Source organism: Haemaphysalis longicornis, unplaced genomic scaffold (genome assembly GCF_048455015.1).
Source record: "Haemaphysalis longicornis isolate Haplotype H1 unplaced genomic scaffold, Haemaphysalis longicornis Haplotype H1 scaffold_5, whole genome shotgun sequence".
Classification (NCBI taxonomy): Eukaryota; Metazoa; Arthropoda; class Arachnida; order Ixodida; family Ixodidae; genus Haemaphysalis; species Haemaphysalis longicornis.
Genome location: NW_027526385.1, coordinates 69513394 through 69527639, shown reverse-complemented (window position 1 = coordinate 69527639; position 14246 = coordinate 69513394).

The following is a 14246-nucleotide window of genomic DNA, read 5'->3' as shown; positions in this document are numbered from 1 at the left end:
GCCTTCCACTGGAGCTCCTCACCATCGATGGTCAGACGCCGGGTCTATCCATGGGCGGCGGCGTCCGGATGTACCAGATGTACCGGCCTGCATGTACCAGCAGGCCGACACCCGCCAGCTTGGTCCGGACTGCATCCTTGGCCGCCTGCAGTTGCCGCACTATGGGTCTGCCCTGACCTTTGGGCCCCAGCACCCACAGGGCGATGTCGTCGGAGTACACCTAAATGTACACTCGGTGGCCCCCTCCTCTGGGCAGGCAGCCTGGCGGGGCCGCCATCACCAGGTTGATGTGTAAGGGGCTGATGACAGAGCCCTGCGGGTGCCCACGTCCACCTGCCTGGGGGCCGACAGTCCGCCCCACCCCCCCCCCCCCTGCATCTGCGCCATGCGGCCCGTCAGAAATGCCTCGACGAAGCCCCGCAGCTTGCCCGCAATGCCAGCCTCCTCCATGTCCAGGGAAATGGCGTGACGCTGCAGGTTGTCAAAGGCGCCCTTCACGTCCAGCAGCACCAGGGCCGCCACCTGCTTGGAGGCCCTGACGTGTTTGAGGGCAGCCACGACGTCGGCGATGGAGTCGGTGCCGGCTCGGTGCCCCGCAAGCCCGTTAACTGCTCGGGGATGGCCTCTTCCTTCCGCTGCGATGGCCTCCATCCTCCGCAGCGCCACCCTTTCTGGCAGTTTGCAGCCGCATTATCCCTCAAATCAATTCAGCGGAGCTCTGGGAGGCAGCGTTGAGCTGCTCTGACCCGGAGAGACAGAAGACCCACATAGCGCGGGCTACGAAGGTCTCCGCAAAATACCAAGCGAATGCCGGGCACACGTGAGCGTGTGCCTCTCGGCGACCGCCGATCGTCCCCAGCTCGCGCATTGGCTTAAAAAAAACGAGAAAATCCACGAGGAGCGCCTCGTGCTGCCTAGCAACCAACAACGCCACACCTGGCGCCACACCTCCTAGACGAAACCTCGACGCGACTCAAGAAACGCACGTACGCGCCGCCGCTGCCACCGAGCTGTCGTCAAGCGCTACCGTGCATGTAATGCTTGGCATGAGTAACACGATTATATCGATGCAAATGACGATGACTACTACTAACACAGTGCGAAGCGACGACGGAACATGTAAATAAACAATTTCAAACTTGTTCAAATGCTTGGTGATGTGTCCTTCAGTGCTCATGTAAAAAAGAAATCCTGCAGTTTCGCTGTGGTTCAAGCCTCGCGCGCCTTAGTTCAAGCTTTGCCAGTTTTTAGCGCATATCAGGCGCACACAACCAGACTAACCTACCTACATTTACTTCCTGGATCCTCAAACCGACCTGCTCTATAGGCCTTTCTGGCATAACAAGCCTCGCTCCGGTAGCGCCACCATGCTGCTTTAGGAGGAGGAACGCTTCTCCATTAGCTCATGAAAGGGGGAAATCTGACTCCTCTCCCAAGGGGAGAAACGCGCTCGTCGCTTTTAGAAGGAGAAACTTTCTACCTCTTAGGGAGCAATATACACTCCTGTTTTACCGTTCTGGGAGGTACTACCACTCTTTTTTTATAGAGTGTACGCATATAAGTGTAGCCTTTTTGATTCCTCCCATTGCTTCCACGGACGTTTATTTGGCGAAATTGTCCGTCCAGTTACCTGTCTCAATAAAAATTTGGCATACTTGAACAACCCGCAGCGGTAGCTCAGATGCTAAGACGTTTTTCTGCTGAGTTCAAGGACACCGGATCGATTCCCGGCCGCGGCGGCCGCTTTTCTGATGGAGGCGAAAAGCGAAAACGACCGTATGTTGGAGATTTAGGCGCACGTTAAAGATCCTCAGGAGGTCCAAATTAATCCGGAGACCTCCACTATGGCGCGTCTCATCGCCTGTGTAGTGTTGCGCGTTAAACCCCCATAATCAAACGAGACACTTGACCAATCAAGTCCGTGTAAATAAAACCGCTACGTGACGTTTATAACGACTTGCTGGATTACGAAGACCTGTGTCCGTTTCTTTTGATTACGAATATCTCACGCCTAAAAAAAATTATAACTTCTCCGTTTAATCCAGAGGATGAAGATGTCAGCCTTTTGTAAATGACGTGCAACACGCTCGAGGTGTCAAGTAGTTGGATAAGGGCCATGTCCAAAATTGGCCATGAACCTCACACCTAAGTCTCACATGTAGCCTGAACATGTACAGCCGGTAAAAGGCTTGTCTATAACACAGCTTTCGTACTCTCAGCCCTCTCCAGCCCCGCCGGAGCGGGATTTGAATAAACCTACTGCGGAATTCTGAAGTCTTAGACCTTCGCTTTTTCCTCCGACATGTTTGGAACGCGTATGTTTCGGCAGTTTTCAGATGTAGCTGGTTGAAGCTTAAATCGCTGTTATAGACAAGCGTTTTACCGACTGTACGTGTACAGTACATGCCTCACTGTACATGTCTCTCATGTAGCGTCTCATATGTACCCTGCAGAAGACTGGAAAGCGTGTAAATAGGTTCGAATGCGTTTTGTTTCTAATCGCGAGAAAACAGAACAAAAGTTAAGTGCGGCTCGTACCCGAAAGGTGCTTAAAGTATATACACGCTTAGCAGTGAAATGATAGTACTTTTTTTTAAAATCACGCGTTAAGCGACTTATTAAGGCGAAAGCTTTCTTAGTGGGAACGATGGCATCCAGTAAGAAAAAAACTAATGCATTTCTCCATAGACCGGTTAGTCGACCGAATAGCTCTGCTAAGATCTCTGGACACAGGGCGCGTGCGTGAAACCAGGCCAAAACGGTCACTGGAAGATCGCGAGAAGGGAGTTCTGGATAAGCAATACACGCATCGATCGTGAAGAAAGAGTACAAAACTAGTACACCTTTAATGCATAAACCACGCTTTGGAAGTCTAAATCGTTCGTATACATGTGTTTACTTAGTCCGCAAAAAAATCGTCGCATGAGTTCGTTCTTCGCTTGCGATATCGGTCTTGGACGGTTTGACGATCGATTGGACACACTTTCAATTAAGATTGACGCGTTTTTTATTTTCGTGGTCCTCTCAGCTCTCATTAGGGAAGGGGTGGTAAATTTTTTTGTCCTTGTCGTCGGTGCTTTCTGTATTCATGCTGATGATGTTTCTATATTGAGAAATCTTTGAATCATATGCGGGCACTCTGAAACCAACCAAAGTGTTCGCACCCACAAGGTAGCACATATTTACGGTAGTGTATTGGGCAACGCTTTACTAGAAGTAATGAAGGATGCCTTAGCACGATCTGCGCGTGTTCGCACGGCCAAAGCGTATGTAATTTTTAATCGCTTATTAGCGGTGGGGCATGCATACAATGCTTCCGAGTCACCCTCTAATCGGTTTCGACAAAATGTCGACATAATTTTCCAACAGGAAATCGGTTAATTGCATAGGTTTAAAAGCCATATCGCTGTTACAGAAACCATAACAAACTGAAATCCAGGAAACTCTAGCCCCAGGCGAGAGGTCGTTGTCTGCGATGATCCTACCCGGCTCCGGTCTTTCCGGTACAGGGCGTTCCGGTACAGGGCGTTTCGGGACACGGGTGTTTTGGTACAAAGACGAATTATGGCGAGCGCTTCAGGCTGCGCGCGTTATGTTCTTGTTCGCATTTGTGCGTTATTTTAGGAAAAGGGATGGTTGCACAGCCTTGCCCGAAAAAACGCCGGTTTATGTGTTGAATATTAGCTGGGATATCTGTAGCATTTATGAAACCTAATTGTTCATCATTTTGTTTTTACCGACTTATTATCACCAGTATTTTATATAACAAATCGGGGACAGTACCTTGTTTTTCAAATGAGTGCCACCTAAAGGAACTTGTGATTTCATAAAGTAATGACGAAGAGGTTGCAATTTTTTGGCATTCTGCATTTGTGTGCGTTTCTTTCTTCTGATAATGCAAGTACTTGAGGTGTTATTAGCAATGAATTACGGGATGCACCTATTGTATCTCGCCGCACGCTTCCGTCCCGACTTATTCGTAGTTAGCACGGATTCCGGCGGGTTCATTGTGTTTGTGAATCAAAAGTTGGAAGTGCTGTGTAATGACGTCGAAAGCGCTCTGCAATGTTTTCTGCAGCATACATACAGTTATTCATCTTCGCAAGGACTGCTCATCTGTAATTCTTGGCGTTTTGCCGCAGAGTATAATGGCCCTTTTTCCAGTAGCAATCTGCGCATGCGCGGGCTGCTGGTCCGCCATTCTTGGCAGGCGCCTCGGGCAAAATAAAAAAAAAGGGCTCCCCTCAGTTTTCTGCTAGGGAGCGGCTATACTGTCTAGCGCTGCACGTTTTGTTTCGTTTTCCTCTTTCGACATCTCGTGGTGTGTTCGTACCTGCACACAATAATGGCACACAACAATAACGAAGTAATGAACGAGCTATACTTTTTCTGGCTACTGTTATGCAAACAGATGGGCATTTCTTGGAATGGTCACATAAATTTTTACTGGCCTAAAATAACGCGGAAGTACGAGCAACAACCGTTATAATAAACAGGTTCTATTTTCGAGCTTGCAACTCCCATGCTAAAAACACACGCGAATTTTGCTGCCTCAAACGCTCGCTCGAATTCGTTTTCGTACCGAAACTACCTTTACCGAACCGCCATGTACCGAAATGTCCTGTACCGAAACACCCGTGTCCCGAAATGCCAGTGCACCGAAAAGACCGTACCGAAACGCCCTGTACCGAACCGTCCTTTACCGAAAACACCTAGACCCGATCCTACCACGCAGCCTGCTGCATTCCCAAGTTTCATTGCGAATGTGTCCCTTGTTTCTCAAACTTTTTCCCTGTTCTTCCCCCTTTTTTTTTGCCAAAATTGAATAATATTCACATTGTTATCTTCCCTTATTGTGGCCCACAAAGAAAACACCATTCATACCTTCCCTTACCGCAAAATAAAACATACGCTGCTTTCTGCGCAACCTATACAGCAATGCAATGCCAAGGGTACGTCTGCTAAGCTAGAGTGGGGACAATTTTGGCTCCCGGCAGCCAATTGTGCACTGCCTTCCTCTCGCTGAAACTGCGAGCGAAATTCCTTAAAAGCGATAAAAACGGCAACAAAGAACTCCCACGTACGACGAGCACTAAACCAAAATCTGCTCGCGGCGGCCGTGAGAATGGCGGTAATTACGAGGGGCTCGTTGCATTGGAATGGCCCGGATGTACGACAAAGAAATGACGTAACCATACAGAAAGAAAATAACAACAAGGGCTAAGGGACAACAGTCCATAAACGCGTAACGGGCTAAGAAGTGAGTGAAAAATTCCGGGTTGGCATAAAAGAAGAATAGCGACGCACAATGCAACATCTAGGGAAAATTGCCCACGTTCTGCAAGAAGTTATTTATGTCTTAGCGGGACTCTGGTGTGAGTTAGTTGGTTCACGTTCATGAAAAAACCCGACAGCGCGAACGAAACAGAACCGAGGAATAGAAACACGTGGAACACAAACGGGCGCTGTCTGTGTTCTACGTGTTTCTATTTCTCGGTCCTGCTTCGTTCGCGCTGTTGTGTTTGTTTATGTTCTTTTTCTTCTCTCTGCCTTAAGATTGCTGGCCTGCTCTGTCGCCTTATTTCGCACCCTCTTGAGCCGTCGGCTCGATGTCAGCTTTTGAACTACCTACCCTATAAATTATAATGGTGGTTCCTTCTTTTCCTTCACGTGTAGTTTCTCCCTTTTCTGACCAGGCGAACGTAACTCTGTAGTGCTTTGGCGTAATTCAGTGAAAATTTTGCGCTGCAGCTGTTCAAGAGCCCAGAGCTTCGACTAACGACTAGAGATGTTGTTAGGGCTTTGATAAACTGCAATACACCAACACATCATTTGCAAGTCTTTTAAAGTCTTGTCGACGCCCTGGTCACGCAATGGTTTAATGGCTGCATTTATTTTGTTTTATATTTGAGCAGGAACAAAGGATAAACACCTTCGAAATGTGCAGCATTTGGACAAGCTCCTTTTGTTCAACCTAACAAAAGGAACACAAAGCGAACGACACGAACACGAAGCAACTATTACGAGGGCGAGGGGGTGAGGGAGCATTGATAGATTTTTTCTCCTTCAATATATAGGACTTCCTGACGGCCTTCATTAATCGTTGCCGACACATAGTTCACTTACGCAGTTTTTTCTGGTATAGCTATGTTTTCCACGGGATAATTTGTTTTGCATACAAATGCTTTTTTGTCCTTCTCCTCAGCCATATTGTATCGCATGGGGTAAGGGCGGGGTAAAGCCATTAAAGGACTACTGAAGCGCTTTTAAAACCGGGTAAAATTCTACTCTTTACAAATATTACATTGGTCAGTTTATGCCTGCAAACTTTTTTTCGGCATTTTTAGTCTGGGGACCGCGGTCTTTGTCGTTAAAGTTGACCCTACGCACCGCCCACTGGTCTCTCCCGCATCGGCGGGAGCGCGATAAACCGAGAGGCAGCGACAAGAAGTAGCGTCATTTTCGGAAGACGGACAGCGACGGGCGCCGCAGCCTCGCTGTGTCCCAGTTTTCTGGCGAAGTTCCGACTTAAGCAGGCGTGTAATTTGTACTTTATGAATCTTTATTGTCTGAAGTTTATTCTGCGCTGATTTTAACCATAATGCAACTGTGTTTTTAGAGATTCCCTAAAGAGACTCCTAGATACCAGAGATTTCCTACCCGAGCGCCCGTGGCTACCACATTGCCTTCACGAATAGTTGGGGACGCCCGTGTCGCCGGGTGCTTTATACTTCATACGCGAAGCGACGGGCTATAACAAATATGGAGGTGTCCCAAGTTCTTGATCCATTATTATAAGGGGATAAGAAAATTTGTAAGACCGCAACGGTCGTGGTTTCCCGAACTTCTTGCTCGTTTTCCCGATCAATATTGTTGCCTATGACGACAGCTTAGCTAAGTAGGTGAATTTTAAGAAGAAATCAACAAGCAAGCTGAAAAGGATGAATCGTTTCTGCACGCGGAACCGCTCCTCATACTCGCCGGTCGTGCATGCCCGTATGGACCACGAAGCGGCTCGAACCGCGCATGCCGCGGCAGCAACCCCTCTTCGCTGCTGTCCAGAATCAAGACACTCGCGAAAAGCAAGGTAAACGTGCAAGAAAGTGGATGACAGTGTGGTGAAATATCGTGCTAGAAATTGTCATCCAAGGTGATTTTGAAAGAGGGGACCTAATTTGTACTGCGATGCGAAACGCCGACCGGCCGCGGAGGCTCGTTGACGGCAGCACATGCGCCTGCCCGAGCACGAGATGCGGCAGGAGGCCGACGGATGGCGCTACTTGCGCGCAATAATGAATACAGCACCGATCGCTAGACTGATTATCAACATGAAAATTATCAACGTGAATGGTTGTCAACGTTATTATCAACGTGAAAGTTCCACATTCCAGAAATGGAATGATGGTGTGGTAAAAAACTGCGCTAAGGATAGTGATTCCCAATTGTAGAGATAGCAGCAACCAAATATCTGACTCGGTGCTAAGCCTTAAAGGGCCATAAAGATAAAATACAAGTTTGTTTTATTCGAAAGATTTTGTGTTTCATAGTGCCTCCTGCGTTTTTCGGGATGCAAACGATGTTTTTTATTCACCGAGAAATTAATCAATTTAGGTTAAAATTTTGATGTTCCCACAAAATCGTCTGTTTTCCTGGTCTGCAATGACATCACAGGAACCGACCGCTCTGCAGCCTATTGCGAACCCTTGTTTACCGTTAGTGAACCTAGATGGCGCCACCATACCGCAGCAAGCCGTTTTCTGCCTTTGGTTTGTTTTTGACCGTATTTAAACCTGGCTTGTCTTTGTTCATGGAGAAAATAATCGTTTGGGGAAATATAGTGCTCGCTCGACAAATATGGTCACGTAAGACACCGTTGTTTGCATCAATCGGCCAATGTCGTCTGAGACAACCCAAAAGCCCGGCATTTCTGTGCAGCTAAACCAAGCATAGTGCGCGCAGTACCAACAGCAGTACGCATCGGTACTTCTACGTTTACGTGTGCTTTCGTGACTTCCACTTTTTGTCCCACCATTGAATGTGGCCTAATTTTAAGCGCACATAGCTCGTTCGGCAAGCTTATAAGCTCCGCCTCTACTCCTCCAATCTCAGAGCTGGCTGGTATGACATCAAGGTTGTGTTGCGAAAAATGAGCTAGTGGGTCGCTTGGTCATTCCCTTTTTTCCTAATTATATAGCTTATTTGAGCAAAAGTTACGTTAAAAGTGGTGTCATTGTGATTCTAACGAGGCAATCTTTTGAATGAACCAAACTTGTGTTTTGTCTTCATGGCCCCTTTAAGTTCCCAACATCCGAGGCGACCCGTGCAACCCAAGCCGGCTGGAGGTGTTGGGTAAGACGTTCTTCTAAAGCTCGTCGCGGACCAGCGTGCTGCGTTTGGGTTCCCCTGTCTTTTGGGGGGCCACCAACTTTCGGTTCCCCAATTCTAAAACTGCGTATGTGGAGCAATGCCACGTTCCGCAGACCGGCAGCGCAGTGACCCGGCAGCCCAGTGACCCGGCACCAGCACCTCCACGCGACGCTACGACCGGCGGCGGCTGCTGCCAGTGCGCTTTGCAATCCGCTGCACACAGCTTGTTACCGCCTGCTCGAATGTAAAAACAAAGTTACAGATGCGAGGAAGAGGATGATTGTGTGTCAAAAAATTGTGCTAGGAATTGTGACTAGCGCTGGTAGTGAAAACGTGAAAATATCTGCACAACTTCACTCCATCCGAGAAGCAGAAGTCGGCGGCCATGAGCCGTTGGGAGAGAACCCCTTTCGAAAGCTCGCAGCGAGCGAACTTGTTGCGTTTGTGCTTCCCCCAGGCTCTACTCCTATTCTAAGGAAAGATTGTGTGAGTCTTCCATTCACCAGAGGACTTTCCGGCCGGTATCTGAACAGGAACAGAATGACCTCTTCAGGAAGAGCGGTCACCGCAGCGCTGGCACTTCCGAATATGACGTCATCTGTCGCCGGCAAATCGCGAAGGGTAGCCAGGGCTCTTACCACGCCACCTGGCAGGGATCATTTGTTTAGAAGAAAAAATATGGTTTGGGTGTACTTAAAAATTATATGAACATGTTTTTTCGAATTCAGAGTCAAGAAAACCATAGAGTAATGCCCCAGAATTTTTTTTTTCTGGAAAGCTCTTCACCAGCCTTTTGAATGACGTAACATCCTAGCTCCAAGATTTTTAGGCGTTTCTTGCTGCAATGTTCCGAGGCAGTGCTGCTAGACCAACCCGAGACGCACGACAGGCTCACAAAAAACCGATTCTAATGTTGGCCGCACGCAGACACATTGGACAAACAATGTCCCTAATATGACTTCACCTCAAACACAGATGAGTTTTCGCACTTCACCTTAACCTCCCATTGTTATTGGGGCCACTTAAGATTGTTTAAACACCATAACTGTCGCCTCAACCACAGCACACCGATAACTTTATTAAAAACTGGACGTCACCACAACCTAAAACACACGCATCGTCTTTGCAAATTTATCATCTCTTCTAAATTTTGTTCGGCTGCATCGTAACTTGCGTAGATGTTAAATGATCATCTTCTCTACTTGGCTTACGGCAACATTGGTTACAAATTGTAGCGAGACCTGGTAAACGTATCCGTATAGGGAGAAATTTCTCCTGCGTCTTTCCCTTCGTTTATATCTCAACCTTCACTGCGTTCTTCGGCAGACCCGTCGATTGATATCCAGTACGGACGTCCAACCCCGTCTCCAGCCAAACCAATGGTGGGCTTTCCCATCATGCTTAAACAGCACCACTACGCTCTGTCCCAGCCTCGCACGTGGTACATTCACAAGTTGATGGTATAGGTAACCAGGTCTGTCCAAGTCCACGCGCTCAAAGCCACACCATGGGCCCACACACCCTGTGTGAGTGTGAAAGCAAATATTGATCGTTTATGCTACAGTCCTGCTAATGACTCACTTTTGTTTTCATAGGGAGTTTCTCACTTTTAAAGCACGTTGCATTCAATCTGCCGCTTACACTCTGAAAACAACGCGGGAACAAGCGCGATAATCAGCACAATAAGAAGCCCAATGTCCCTTCTTTCACGTCTTTGTGCTCGCACTATTGTTCATAATTACGTGCCAACTCGACAAAAGCTTGCGCGGCTTAAATCATTTTGTTGTTGTTGCTCTCGTTGTTGTTCCGTCCTCCATTGAGCTCTTGATAAGCCACAGCAGAAGGTGCTTCTAGAAGCGGGTTCGTCGACCGCTTGTAGGCCTCGCGTCTACGCTGCCCGATCGGGTGCGACCAAACCCCGCGGCGTTCCTTTCACGGCCTGACATCTGGCTTTGTCAGGCCGGCCTCGGGCACTGCGGGGTCCCACCACCCGCCACAGCCATTGTCCTACAGATTTGCACGAGCGCTGCCCGTATTGGCACGTCCAATGCCTCAATAATGCATCGTCAACCTGGTTTTTAGTCACGTTTTTGGTTGGCGCTGCCTCCCTTTAAAGGGCTTTTTTTTGTCGGCTAATGGCTTTTTGATACTGCCATGCCGACTCCACAGAGATGCTGTAGGCTTGCTCACGTAGAAGGTGTTACTCAAACGTGCCTTTGCTGACAACGTGTTCCTTTGCTTCTTTACGCGTACAGTGAAAGAGTATCGACGAACTGTCGTGTATGTGGAATGGTATAGGGGGAGTCAGAGAAGACAATAAACCAGAACAAAGCATTGCGCGCGACGGCATTTGCGCCCAGATTACGAGGCACGTGGAAATTAACGCTTGATGCATTGTACAAATATCGGAGCGTTGGTTAGTGAGCATGCTTTAAAGCGTTGTCGTGTGGTTTCAAACCATTGTGGCCGCGTCCTGGGCTGCTTCATTTATGTGCTTTCAATTATTTGTGCATGTAAGTGAACAAATGATTACCCGCCTTTGTCAATTTACGTGTAATAGTCGTTGCACCAAAGCGGATGAGGCGCGGTTATAGCAAGGTATATATGCAGGGGTTTCATTCAAGATTTGGGGTCCGCTTGAATACCAGGAGGAGGAAAAGAACTTCGTCACTACTTCTAGATTTCTGCGGATCTGGTAATAGGAACCCCGGATATATTTGCCGTTGTTGCTTCAGCCCACGCACACTTAAAAAGAAGCGTGCAAAAGACGACGATGCAGGATGGCAATACACGGACAACACAAAGCGCTGAGGCAAAACCGGCTTTTTGTCGCAACAGGATTTTTTTTTTTCAAAACTGTGTTCACAGTGTCGCCTGACGCTACTATAAGCATTGACCTATATCGACGTCCACGGGCTTTGAGTGAAAAGAATTTGCCGCGTCGACATCGCTCTTCCAAACGTAAAGTAAGGTAACCTAACCCAAACGAACATAAAATGAACCAACCAACCCAAAGCAATCATTTAAAACACGAAAAACTAACCAAAGCCATGAAAATTTTAATTCAATTTAGAAGTGACAATAGAATAATCGAGGCAACAGCGGGCCTCGAACCATCGTCTTTGGCATCAAGAACCTGTGACAGAACCCCTAAACCAGAACGGAAGACGCTTGAGACGGTTCTAACCTAGTCCTATACATTGGAATGTCCTCAGACGTCACTCTAGCCATGCCTGTAACGATGAGCTAGAGCGACGTTGGACGGCATTCTAGATACTGCGTTTTTCCAAACATCTCGAAGGAATTTGCTGTTTTACGGCCTGACTTTAGCTTGAGCTCGACTTCCGCGCCTCGTATTAAATACGTTACATGTCGATACGCAATATTATTCTATACAGTGGTATTGACTTCAATAGAGTATTTTACAAAAGAGTGCTTAGGGACAAATATCGGTATTTTTAAAAGTAATGAAGGTAGTTGCACCAAATACGTTTGGACATAGTCACAAGTTATTGAAGTTGTTAAAGTTCTTTTAAGGAAAAGTGAGCGCCTAACTTAAGTTCTGCGGACACCAAGGGTTCTACCTTATACCTTTATATACAATATTAATCATCATCATCAACAGCCTTCCCAGATCCACTGCAGGACGAAGGCAAGTCAGAGGCGCGCTACCAGTAAAAAGTGACTATTACAGCTACATTTACCAAAGCGAAAAAGTAACTCTGTTACAGTTACAGTAACAGAATTTTTAAAAATAACTTGATACAATTATAGTTGATATCAAAGAGTAACGTCATTACTTTTCCGTTACTGTATAAAACTAAGTATGAGATCCCAAACAAATGATAGAGTTTGTGTAGTATAACGTACGAAGGCATGCAGGTAGCGAAAATTGCACGTGGTAAAACCATAGACGAAAGTAACCTAAAAGGGGGCGCACTAAAGTCCAACATCAACAATCCTTGTGTACGCCTCATTTTGTCGCAGCGAATATTTTGCCGATGCACTTGTGGGAAAATTTATTTGCAACCCTCATGGTAACTTAGGATAAATTGTTTCTCAAATTTGGCATCCGAGAGCTTCCCTTTTTTCGGGGGTACAGTGTCCATTACTTTTTTTTTTGTTTCTTTTTCACAAAATGAAGGAATAGTTTTAGAGATCACCTCTTAGACTGACCTCCGGCCCCGGTCGTTTGCACGAAAGGTAAGCCATCCTCTTAGCCAACGTTTATAGAACCCGTTTCCTACAACGACCTCATCTCCGAAACTGCGAGGGAAACCGTGTTGTGGAAAGGCAATTGGTGGAAAGAAAAAAGTCAGCAAAAGTAAAAAGTGCGAGCTGGACGTCAGGATTGAACGACTGTTGCTATTGGATAGTTTTTATAACAAGTAAGTAGCTGCAACGGTATTTCCTGTAAAAGTTACCCTGTAAAAAATAACTTACAAGTTTTTCTAACTTAAAAGTAACTAGGTACAGTTACAATTCACTGAGAAACGTAACTAGTTACCCGTAACGTGTTCTGGACCCGCCTATCGGTATCCACTCTTACCCTGGTGGTCCACCGGTTGTCATTTCTTCTTACTACATGGCCAGCCCAATTCTATTTCTTTTTCTTTATTTGAACTATGATATATTTACTCCAATTTGCTCCATGATCCAGGAAGCACGTTCCCTCTCCATTAATGGTACTCCTACCTTATTCCCTCCATGGCCCGTTGAGCCGATCTAAGTTGACTTTCAACTTGTTTAATAAGGAGCCTGGTTTCCGCTTCATATGTCATCACAGGCAGGACGCATATTGGTTGTACATTCTCCTTTTGAGTGATAGAGGAAGCTTGCTTTTCATTATTTGGACGTGCTTTCTGAGCGCACCCCAGCCCGTACCTATTCTGCGCCGGATTTCTCGCTCGTGGTTGGAGTCAGCACTGAGCGTTATTAAAATAAGCTCGAAATTTGCGCGCAAATCTACTTTGGCGTGAAAATGCATTTCGATGGTGTGCTACCGTGTAACTGCAGTGTAACCACACCATACTTGACCAGTAAATGTTACCCCACTAGCCTAACCGCCCATGTTTGTTAGATGCCTGCGTGGCGAACAATCGCTCCTCACTATCATCAGCAGGCAGATATAAACTTCCTTCTCCGTTCGCACCCATTTTACCGGATGCGAATTCTATTATTTTTGTTATAGATGATCCTAGCCTTCCTTACTTAGCCGACACCTGACATCCTACGTGGTCGTCTTCTCCGCGCTTTCTTGTGAGATGTATAACGAACTCACACAACTTTCAATAGTGCACGCCCATATATATCCACTCAGGCAGATTCCCCAAAATATAAGATGCCGGCGGGTACCTTTAATTATACCAGAAGGGTCATTTTCCCAGGGCCAATGTCACACATCGCCACACCATTGGCCCACGGGAAGGTTTTGAAGGTTTTATAGAATGCGTCAGGTACACAAAATCGTTGTAATGGCACACCATACCACAGGAAATAGCAGCGCGCGTGGATAACGAAAAACAGCAGCTGTTTTTTTTTTTCGAAAGATTGCCCTACGACATAACAAAATGTTTTCATATGTACAGCACTGCACCCGTAACGCGCAAAAGTCCAAGAAGAGACCGGTGCTGGGGCCCGGTCTCTTCTAGGGGGTCTTCTAGGATGGAACCCTGTGCATCGGAGGTGTTGCGTTCGGGCGTCTCTAAGGCCTGGGCAAGTCCACAGCAAATGTTCTACGTCAGCTTCTGAGTCAGGGAGCACACAGAAGGGGCAAGTGTCCGCAAACGGGGCGTGATATCGGGCAGGCCAAGCGTGGTTAACTGCTAGGTTTAACGCCACCCCAACCCGAAGCCTCCGCAGCACGACCTCCTCCCAAC